Source organism: Balaenoptera acutorostrata, chromosome 7 (assembly GCF_949987535.1).
Source record: "Balaenoptera acutorostrata chromosome 7, mBalAcu1.1, whole genome shotgun sequence".
NCBI lineage: Eukaryota > Metazoa > Chordata > Mammalia > Artiodactyla > Balaenopteridae > Balaenoptera > Balaenoptera acutorostrata.
The window spans coordinates 53,220,736-53,230,911 of NC_080070.1; positions in this window are offsets into that span (position 1 = coordinate 53,220,736).

Consider the following 10,176-nt stretch of genomic DNA (forward strand, 5'->3'; position numbering starts at 1 on the left):
CTTTTATCTCTAGAATTTCAATTTGGATCCTTTTTATTTCTTTCATGTCTTAACGTGTCCAATCTTTTCTCTGACTTCTTGAATATGCATTAATAATAATTTGTCTACTACTTTTATCATCGGTGTCATTTCTGTGCTACTTTGGATTGATTGATTTTCACCTCATTATGGCTTGCATTTTCCTTCTTTGTCTGCCTGATAATTTTGGAAAGGATGTCAGGCATTGTAAATTTTACCTTGTTGTCTGTTGGATGTTTCTGTAGTCCTAAAACTATTTTTGAGCTTTGTCCTGGTACACAGTTTAAAAAGTTGGGAGTAGTTTGATCCATTCCGGTCTTGCATCTAAGATTTTTAAGGTGGGCCCAGAGGTGGCTTTAGTCTGGATTTAATTTTCCCCACTCTGAGGCAAGCACCTTCTTCTTACTTTAACTGATAGCTGATGCCCCCTGAATTGTGAAGTTTTCCCCTCTGGCTGTTGGAACAGGGCTATCAGCTGTTTGTGAGCACTGGACACTATTTCCTCTCATCCTTTTGTGCAGTTCTTTTCCTGGTCTCAGGTGGGTTCTTCATGTGCACGATCTAATCAGCAGTCCATTAAGTATTTTAGCTGGACACTCTGAAGATCTTGAGTGTTCTCTCTCTTATCTGGTACTCCGTGCATGAACTTTAGCTGTTTCAATTCCTCCCTCTGCACTGCAGCCTGGATAATTTCTTCAGGCAGTGGGCTGAGACAATTGTAGGGCTCCCCTCAATTGTTTCCCATCTCTAAGAGATCACTGTCCTTTGCTGCCCGATGTCAAATGTTTTGGGTGTTGTTTCAAGTATTTTTGTCTGGTGTTTCAGTTGTTTCAAATGGGAGGGCAAATCCAGTTCCTCTTTTTATTTCTTAACCAGAAGTGGAAGTCTCATAGTAAGGCTTTGGAAAAGAAGATGTTTCTGCTCATTGTCTCTTGGTCACCTTTGGTTTGGTCATGAAACCACAGCAATATAGGTTCTGTCTGAATCTACCTACTGAAACTGCCATCAGTAAGACCCTCCTAACTGCAAGCTGCAAGGACCTTTACTAGTTATCTGACTTACCTTCACTGTTGCCTTCACTGGTCTCCTCTGGGTTACTTCCTTGCTCTCTGAACTGGCCACAGTCTCCTTTGCTAACTTTTCCTTCTGTACCCCAAGCCCCAGCCTTAACCCTTCCATTCTGCATACACTAAACAAGAAAACTCATCTATTCCCATGGCTAATGAGTCTGAAATCTCTACCTCCAGCTAAGGGCTCATATCTGGAGTCCAGGGCTATATGTCCAACTCAGAAAATCTTGATCAAGCCTCAAGTTTAGATTATCTAAAATAGAGCTTCCATTAACATAAATTCCTAGTTTTCTAATTCCTAAATTCCACATGAAGTCCAAAATATTTTCAGAATCCTTAAATTGAAAAGCAAGCCTCACATATTTTGAGCCTTACCTACCTCCTAGGTTTATCTAACTTTTTAAAAAAATTTTATTTATTTATTTTTGGCTGTGTTGGGTCTTCGTTGTTGCATACGGGCTTTCTCTAGTTGCGGTGAGCCGGGGGCTACTCTTCGTTGTGGTGTGTGGGCTTCTCATTGCGGTGGCCTCTCTTGTTGCAGAACACGGGCTCTAGGCACACAGGCTTCAGTAGTTGTGGCTCGTGGGCTCTAAAGTGCAGGCTCAGTAGTTGTGGCGCACGGGCTTAGTTGTTCTGTGGCATGTAGGATCTTCCCGGACCAGGGCTCTAACCCGTGTCCCCTGCATTGGCAGGCGGATTCTTAACCACTGCGCCACCAGGGAAGCCCTGGTTTATCTAACTTAATTTTCTCCTTCATTCCCTACATTCCTGTCCTTTGGCTTTCTTTCTGCTCCTTAAATAACCTTTCAATAAGCTTTCCCACTTGGGTTTTCAATGTGCTATGTTCTCTCTCTGAGATATTCTCTCTCTCAACTTTTTACCTGGCCAAGACTTACACATCCTTCTAGTTTTACCTTGAAATGTCACTTCAGATTTTCCTAGTCCTCCGGGCTGGATTAGATCCCCTGTTATAAGTTCTCAGAGGACCCTGAACTTCTCATTAACTGCCCTTAGTTTCAGTTGAATTTTGATGTATTATCTAGTTATTATATTGATATTTGTTAATAACTGCTAACTCTGTAAGAGAAAGGACAACACATTTTTAATTTACTTCTGTATCCCTAGTATGATACCTAGCACTAAATAGATCCCTAATAAATGTCTTGATCAGAATAAATATTTTTATGAAACTGAGGTTTATAACTGAGTTCTAAAGGAGTCTGTTATAATTAAGAACAGGTATTGGCAAACTACAGCGTTTGAGCCGCTGCCACCAACAAAGTTTTCCTAGAACACAGCCATGCCCATTAATTTACATATTGTCTGAGGCCACTTTCCTGCTACAAAGGCAACATTGAGAAGTTACGACAGAGACTGTACTACAGAGATTGCAATTCTGGCCCACAAAATCAAAAATATTTACTCAGGCTCTCTATAGAAAGAGAAATCTCTCTTTGATTTAGAACTTAAGTATTTTATGTGAATCACAATTTGAGGGTCCTTAATATGCCAAACTACTTCCTGCCCAAGGGCCCTTGCATATGCTTTCTCTGCCTGGAACACTCTCCTTTACCTTGACTCTTTGCTGGCCAACTCCCGCTTATCCTTCATGTTTTACTCTGCTTGTCATTTCTTCCTAATCCCTGAATCTAGAATAGGTTTCTCTCCACCTTGCCTCATTGTGTGGTTCCCTAAACTTAAACTTTCCCTTTAAAGATCCTTTCATAGCTGTGATTGTCTAATTAGGTGTATAGTCATATGTATTATTATTTGCTTGGTGTCTCTAACATTTCATAAGTGTAAGCTCCATGAGAGCAAGGATGTATGTTTTGTTCACCATTATACTCCCAATACTTAGAATAATGAGTTCTATGGAGAAAAGCAATAAGCAGAGAAGGGAGATTGAAAGTGCCCGTGGAGGGTTATAGGAGCATTGGGTGGTAAAATTTTAAAAACACGTTCTTTTGCTCTATTCACAACACTTCTGACAGCAAATGTGTGGGGTTTTATACAAGAAGCAATTCTCCAGTTCTCAGTGGACATCGACTGTATGTCCTACCATTTAACTTAATTCTGACACTAACTGCCTGGACTTGGTACAGACCTCACAAGTTAAGGGTTCAGTCTCACAAGACTGCCCCACACTTCAGATGACAATCTTAAGTCCAAGGTTGTTAACTATACTTCTGGCCAACCAGCTATAAATTGGGAGTTCCCACAAGCCCCTCCTCATGTTCAATAATTTGGTAGAATGGCTCACAAAACTCATGGAAACATTTACTTAAGTTTTTTGGTATATTATAAAGGATTTTACAAAGGACACAGAGGAAGGGGTACATAGAGCAAGGTATGGGAAAGGGGCATGGCGCTTCCATGCTCTCTCTGGATGTACCACCCTCCCAGCACCTCCAGGTGATCGCCTGGAAGCTCTCTGAACCCCATAGTTTAGGGATCTTTTTATGGAGATTTCATCAGAAAGGTGTGATCAATCATTAGCTCAAGTTTTAGCTCTTCTTCCCTCCTCAGAGGTTGGGGGTGGAGGGTGGAGCTGAAAGTTCCAAGCCTCTAATCAAGGCTTGGTTTTCTGTGACAGCCCCCAACCTGAAGCCCTCTAGGGTCTCCCACCCAGTCATCTCATTAGCATATAAAAGATACCCTGGATATACTCTGGATATACTCCAGAGATTCCAAGGGTCTTAGAAGCTCCTGTGTCAGAAACTGGGGTTAAAGACCAAATATTAGAACAAAAGATACTCCTAGCACCCTTATCACTCAAAATTACAAGGGTTTTAGGAACTCTGTTCCAGGAACCGGGAACAAAGACTAAATATATTTCTTATTATATCACAGGTGGTCAGGGCAGATCTCACTGAGAAGATGACTTTGAGCAAAGACTTGAAGAAAGTGAGGGAGGGAGCCATGCAAATAACAGGGCAGAGCATCAGAGGCAGAGGAAAGCCTGATTTAAAGATGCTAGGGCAGGTATGAACCTGGCATTTTCAAAGATCGGGAAGGAGGCCATTGCAGCTGGAGCAAAGTAAGAGAGAAGAAGAATAAAAAATGAGGTCAGAGAGGAGTGGAAGGGGAAAGATCGTATAGGGCTTTGTATTACATATTTTGGCACTTCCATCAGTGAATTGGAGAGTCACTGTAGGTTTTGAAGCAGAGGAGTGATATAATCTGACTTATTTTTAACAGAGTCACTCTGGCTGCAGTATTGAGAACCTGATGAGGGGCCTGGATAGCAGTAGGGAGGCCAGTTTGGAGGCTAGTAGAGTAATCCAGTGAGACATCATGGTGACTAGGACCAAGGTGGTAGTAGAAGAGAGATGAGAAATAGTTGATTCTAGATATATTTTAAAGGTAGAGCAAAGAGTGTGAAAGAAAGGGGAGAAGAATGATTCCAGATATTTTGGCCCAAGCAACTGAAAGGCTGGGGTTGCCTCCCACTATAATGGAAGTAACTGTGGGTAGAGTAGGTTTGGGGTTGGCATTGGAAGCTCAGCTGAAAACATGGTAAGAACTTGATGTTTATTAGACCCCAAGGGGAGAAGTCAGGTGTATGTATGAATCTAGAGTTAAGGAGAGCGATCTAGCCTTGAGACTTAAATTCAGGAGGTGGTTGCCTTTGGGTGACATTTAAAGCTGTGATAATACATAAGATCATCAAGGAACCGAGTTAAGAAAGAGACAAAAAGAGCCCCAGGGTGAGTCCTGCTGTGAGTCAAAACTGACAGGTCAGGAGATGAGAAGGGATGAGCAAAGTAGCCTAGATGGAGGGACCAGAGAGGTAGAGGACAACCAAGAGTTTGATGTTTGGTGTTCTCGAATCCAAGTGCAATTTTTTTTTTTTCAAGGAAGAAAAAGTGAATATCTGCAGCAAGTGCTGCTGAAAAGCAAAGTAGGACACAGGCTGAAATTGACCGCTGTCTTGAGCAATGTAGGGGTCTTGACTAGAGCAATTTTGGTGGACTGGGAGGGCTTAAAGGAAGGAGCAAGAAAGCAAAGATCTTGGAAACAATTCTTTCCAGGAGTTTCACTGCAAAGAGTAGAACATGGGGCAGAAACTGATGAGAGAAATGGGGTCAAGAGAAAGGTCTTTTAAGATCTGGAAAAGGAGCAGGAATAATGAGGGAGGAGGAAAAAATAGTGGAGAGAGTTCTAGAAGTTTTATATATTATGAATTTTATCCCTTTGTGAAATGAATTGCAAATATTTATTGGTGGTTTGTCATTTTATCTTTTGACTTTGCTTAATGTGTTGTTTTTGCCTTGTAGAAGTTTTTAATTTATAGTTGAACGTATCAATCTTTTCTTTTGTGGCTTCTGAGTTTTGAGTCTTAGTTTAAAAGGCCTTTCACATGGTGGTACATCAGGGGTTTGTGAAATATGGCTCAAGCGCCCAAATCCAGCCCTTTCATTGTTTTTATAAATAGAGTTTTATTGGAAAAGAGCCATGCCCACTTATTTACATAATGTTTGACTGCTTTTGCACTACAGTGGCAGAATTGGGTAGTTGCAAGAGTGACCCTCTGGCCCACAAGTAAAAAGTTTACTATGTGGCCATTTACAGAAAAATATTGCCAACTCCTGTTCTGTAGTTAAAAAAAAGACTTTGCCCATGTTTTGTTTGGTTTTGGTTTTTCCTTGTACTTTTATCATTTCTTTCTTTCCTTCTTCTTTCTCTCTCCCCCCCCCACTCCTCTCTTTCCTTACATTGAGACCTGGAATTTACCGTGGTATGGCGAATAAGTTAGGGTTCCAAATTTCTTTTCCTCTAGATTGTCTATTAGTTTTCTCATACCATTTATTGAAAAGTCTGTAATTTCTCCATAGATTTGGGATGCTTACCTTTAACACATACAGTAATAAATTTCTGTAAATGTCAATTTCTGGACTTTCTGTTTTATTCCACTGAACTTTCTGTCTGTACAAGCACCACACTGCTTTAATGATATGGGTTAATATGTAGTTAAGGTTTGCTCCATATCCTCCATCATGACTCTCTTTTTTTTAGAGGTTTTGATTTACTAGAAATATCTTTTGTTAAGCTAGATGTATTTGTAATAGTCTATCATCTTACTTTACACTGTGGGATTTTTGTTTATTTTAATAGAGCCTTGCCGTTTCCTTTGTTTTCTACTTTTGCTTTATGACCTGTGATATTTTTTATATCTTATTTCTGGCATTTTGGAAAGTATATGATCTGTTTTATTTCTTCTAGTGATTCTCATAACAAACTTGAATAATTCGAATTGAACAATGGCTGTTATTTTGGCTGCCCACCTAGTTGCCACTCCTGCCTATTTCTTTGCTAACAGATCCCAATTTGGTTCTGCTATCAATATTTCCAGGCAAGGGACTGAATTATGATCATTCTCTTGCCTTTGCCAGTGATTGGTTTAGGGATGAACATGTGATCCACTTCTGGCTGATGAAATACCAGGATAAATAAGCTGAGGGCTTTTAGGAAAGTACTTCCTTTCTCAAAAGGAAGAGGCATCCTTTGCTGTGATTCCCCTCTCTTCCTGCTTTGGATACTGCTGAGTACAGATGTGAATCTTAGAGTTGTGGCAGCTATCTTGTGGTCATGAGGAGCAATATTGCAAATACATGGAAGGTGACAGAATGCAAAGACCAGATGGGCCTAGATTATTGATGAAATCAGTGAGCTGCCAAACTAATCTTTGGACTGCCTTCCTCTGGATGTCTCCTTAAGTAAACAATAGATGTCCACATAGTTTAAGCCACTGTTAGTTGGGTTTCCTGCTACTTGCAGCCAAAAGCATTCCTAATTAGAACTCAGTTTTTAATTCTTGATTTTCTTTACTTTTTTTTCTCCATTACTTTTGGTATTTTATTGCTTTTTATTTTCAGATATTTATTTTTTGATAAGGGAAACCTCTATTTGAGCTTTATATTTATCTTTCTACTTGTAATGCATTTTCTTTGACTCCCCTTAGGCCTAACTCAGGCCTGTTGTATTCATGGGTTGTGTTATATCTGCTTTTCTGTTGTCTGAGAAGGTGGCAAGATGGGACTCAATTGGGTCTGGGGTGGGAGGGTGGAACCAGGGCTGTGGGTTTCACAGTTGGGGGACTTTGTCACAGAAGACTTTCTCTGTGATTTAGTTAAAAGTTCTGTACTGAGGTTTACTCTGAATAGTTAAGGGTGTATCTGACCCAGTGAGAAAAGCCTTTGGTTTTCAGGTTGTTCACCAGATGCCAGGGAACCCAAAGCCTCCTTTTCTCCAAAAGCTGCCTTAGGTGGTAATTTCCTCCCCTCCTCTCCCTGCTTGTCTACCCTGCTCCCCTCTGGGATCTGGGTGGAAAAGGCATGAAAAAATAGGCAAACTAGGAATTCATCATATTTGTCCCTTCCCTGCTTATATCCTGTGTTTCTCTTAGTTAGTAAAATAAACAAGCAAAAAATGTCAATTCTTAGTAGTTCTTCCTATCTCTAATGAATGAATCTGTTTTTCTCTCACATTGAGACAGGCAACCATTTAGAGAGACTCCTGACACTTCTCTTTTGAGCTTCATTTCCAAGCCCCATCCCTCACACCATCAGCCTGCTACCCTCTAAATGAGAGGTAGAGTTAGTTTTTTCAGGACTTTATTCCTTCACATTTTTGTCCATTGTATTGCTTCTGGAGGAGTCAAGTAGAAGCTACAGTCAATTTCCAGAATCTTCTCTCTGTAGATATTATTTTTAAATTGTTACATTATGAGGCTGTGCTTCTTCCTTAGTCTGGATGCTTCTGACTCTTTTTTTTTTTTTTTTTGCTATTCTTATTTTTGTGCATTTTATTACATTTGAGAGAAGTTTCTTGATTCCTGTATTTCTTTCCCAGCTTCTCTGTGAAACTGAAACAGGGTTTACAGACAGTACTGCTTCGATTGCTATATATTTTTAGCAGTGTCTAAAAGTACACGTACAAGAGAATTGGGGCAATTATAAAGATTGTTTGGACCAAAATTATGCCCAAATTTATCTGAAACATCTAGATAATTGTAGGAAAATATCATTTTTAAAATTTGAAAGTATTCTGATAATAGCTACAATTCTCTCCTCTACTTTGCATATGCAGGAAGAAACTGAAGATTCCAAAACAGCACCCACAGTGCTGAGTTGAGACTGGCTTTGTGTTCTTCTACCACAGTTTTTAATACATTGTTATTATTATTATTATTAACTCAAGTCCCATGCTTCTAGTCACAACAACCTGTGCAATAGCAAAACACTTATTTTGCTGAGGAGAGAACCTTCAATGTGATTGTGAGAATATGAGCACATTTCACCACATTGAAAGCAGACGTTCTAGGAAGGTATTGACTTCCTTTTGTGTAGCTGGTTAAAATGCTGTGTAGAGCAACCTGCCCCTCAGGTGATACAACTGACCAACCATCAGGCTTATTGAGGAATCTTATCTTCATTCCTGATAGAGTTGAGTTTGAAGACCATTCCATTTCTGGTGTGAGGCTCTATCGTTTCCATTTTGGGGGTTGTGGATATTGTGGATTGATGTCCCTAGAGACCCACTGCAGGACACCTCTAGCCTTCCAGGACTCCAGTGGCTGGCATGTGGCCATCAGTTTCCCAGCCTCATTTGCTACTAGGGTTCAGGTGTGACTTAGTTCAGATCCAGTTGTTTGAGATCTTGATTCAAAATTGAGTTATAACACTATTAAGATGTCCCATATTCTCCAGGTATATTATTAAACATAAAAAAAGTTTAAATAACCCTGAGTTATGAAAGAACTAAGTTATGTGGGGAGAGAAACAAGCTGTGAATATCTTCTTCCTGACCCAAACAGAACAGAAGTAGTGTGGCCTGGAGCAACTGGCCCTGATGGAAGAGCCCAGATTCTGCAGCTTCCTGACTGTGGCAAAGATAGCAGTGTTCTTGGTGGTCTGTTTCTTTGATGAAGTTTGAGGCGTTGTTTCTGGAAGCTCAGCCTAGAGTCTGCTTTTTTAGCACTTACTTCCAAAGAGTCTACCCTTTAATAAATCCTTTTCTGAGTGAAGTAACTAGAACAGATTCTGAGACCTAACACTAAGAACTCTGAACTCCATGGGACCATGGGAGAAACAATGCTAAGTCAGGGATTTTGCTGCCACAGATCGGGTCTCTTGAGTCTCAGAGACGGGAAACGCAGGCCTCCGTGAGGTGTTTCACCTTGTCTAGTTACTTCCATGGGTACGTTTAAACTGATGGAAAATGGTCATGTGGGAAATAGAAGACCATTCTTAGAGATATAAGAATGGTCTCAAAGTATGACAGTGCATACAGAGCCATGGGACTCCCTCAGCCTTACCTGTAGGAACGTGATCTCAGGGCATTTTGCCAAATCTTTCTTTGCAAAGGATGCTCTCTTGGGATGATTTGGCTGAAAGTAATAGAAAAATCAGGTTCAGTTGTCTAAAATCATGATGAAAATTTATAATCTCACAAAATAAGAAGCCCAAAGATAGGGCATCACTACTAAAAGTTAATTCTGCAGCTCAGTTATGTCAACGAGACCCAGGTGCTTTCCATCATCTGCTCCACCATCTAGATGTGATGGCTTTGACTTAAAGACTAGCCCCGACTCTGCATCCAGACATACTGACATCCTTTCAAAGAAGATAATTAACTTACTCTGTCCTTTCTTGCTGAACATGAATTTTTTCCCCTCTGTCTCTTTGTATTACAAAACATATATCAATGAGTAACTTTGGATATTCATCTTTGCCCATGTGTTCAGATGCAACTGTTGGAATCCTAGAAATGGAATTTCTTGGTCTAGGAAAGCATGCCTCTGAAATGTTAATAGTTCTTGCCATATTGCCTTCCCAAAAGATGTGTCAACTAGAAATGTATGAGAGAGCGTGTTTTCCAAAAGAGGGTGTGCACTTTTACGGATGAGGTAGCAGAGCTGCTTCTGTGAACGGTGGATCAGAGGTACCTGAGGCTAAGCTGAGGAATGTGCCTGCTTAAATTTCTGGTCCCTCCATCTGGCCTCATGATACGATGGAGGGGACTCTTTCCAAAGTGAAAATCCATGTTTGTGACCAAAGTACCTTTTGGTCCTTAGAAGGACTGGAAC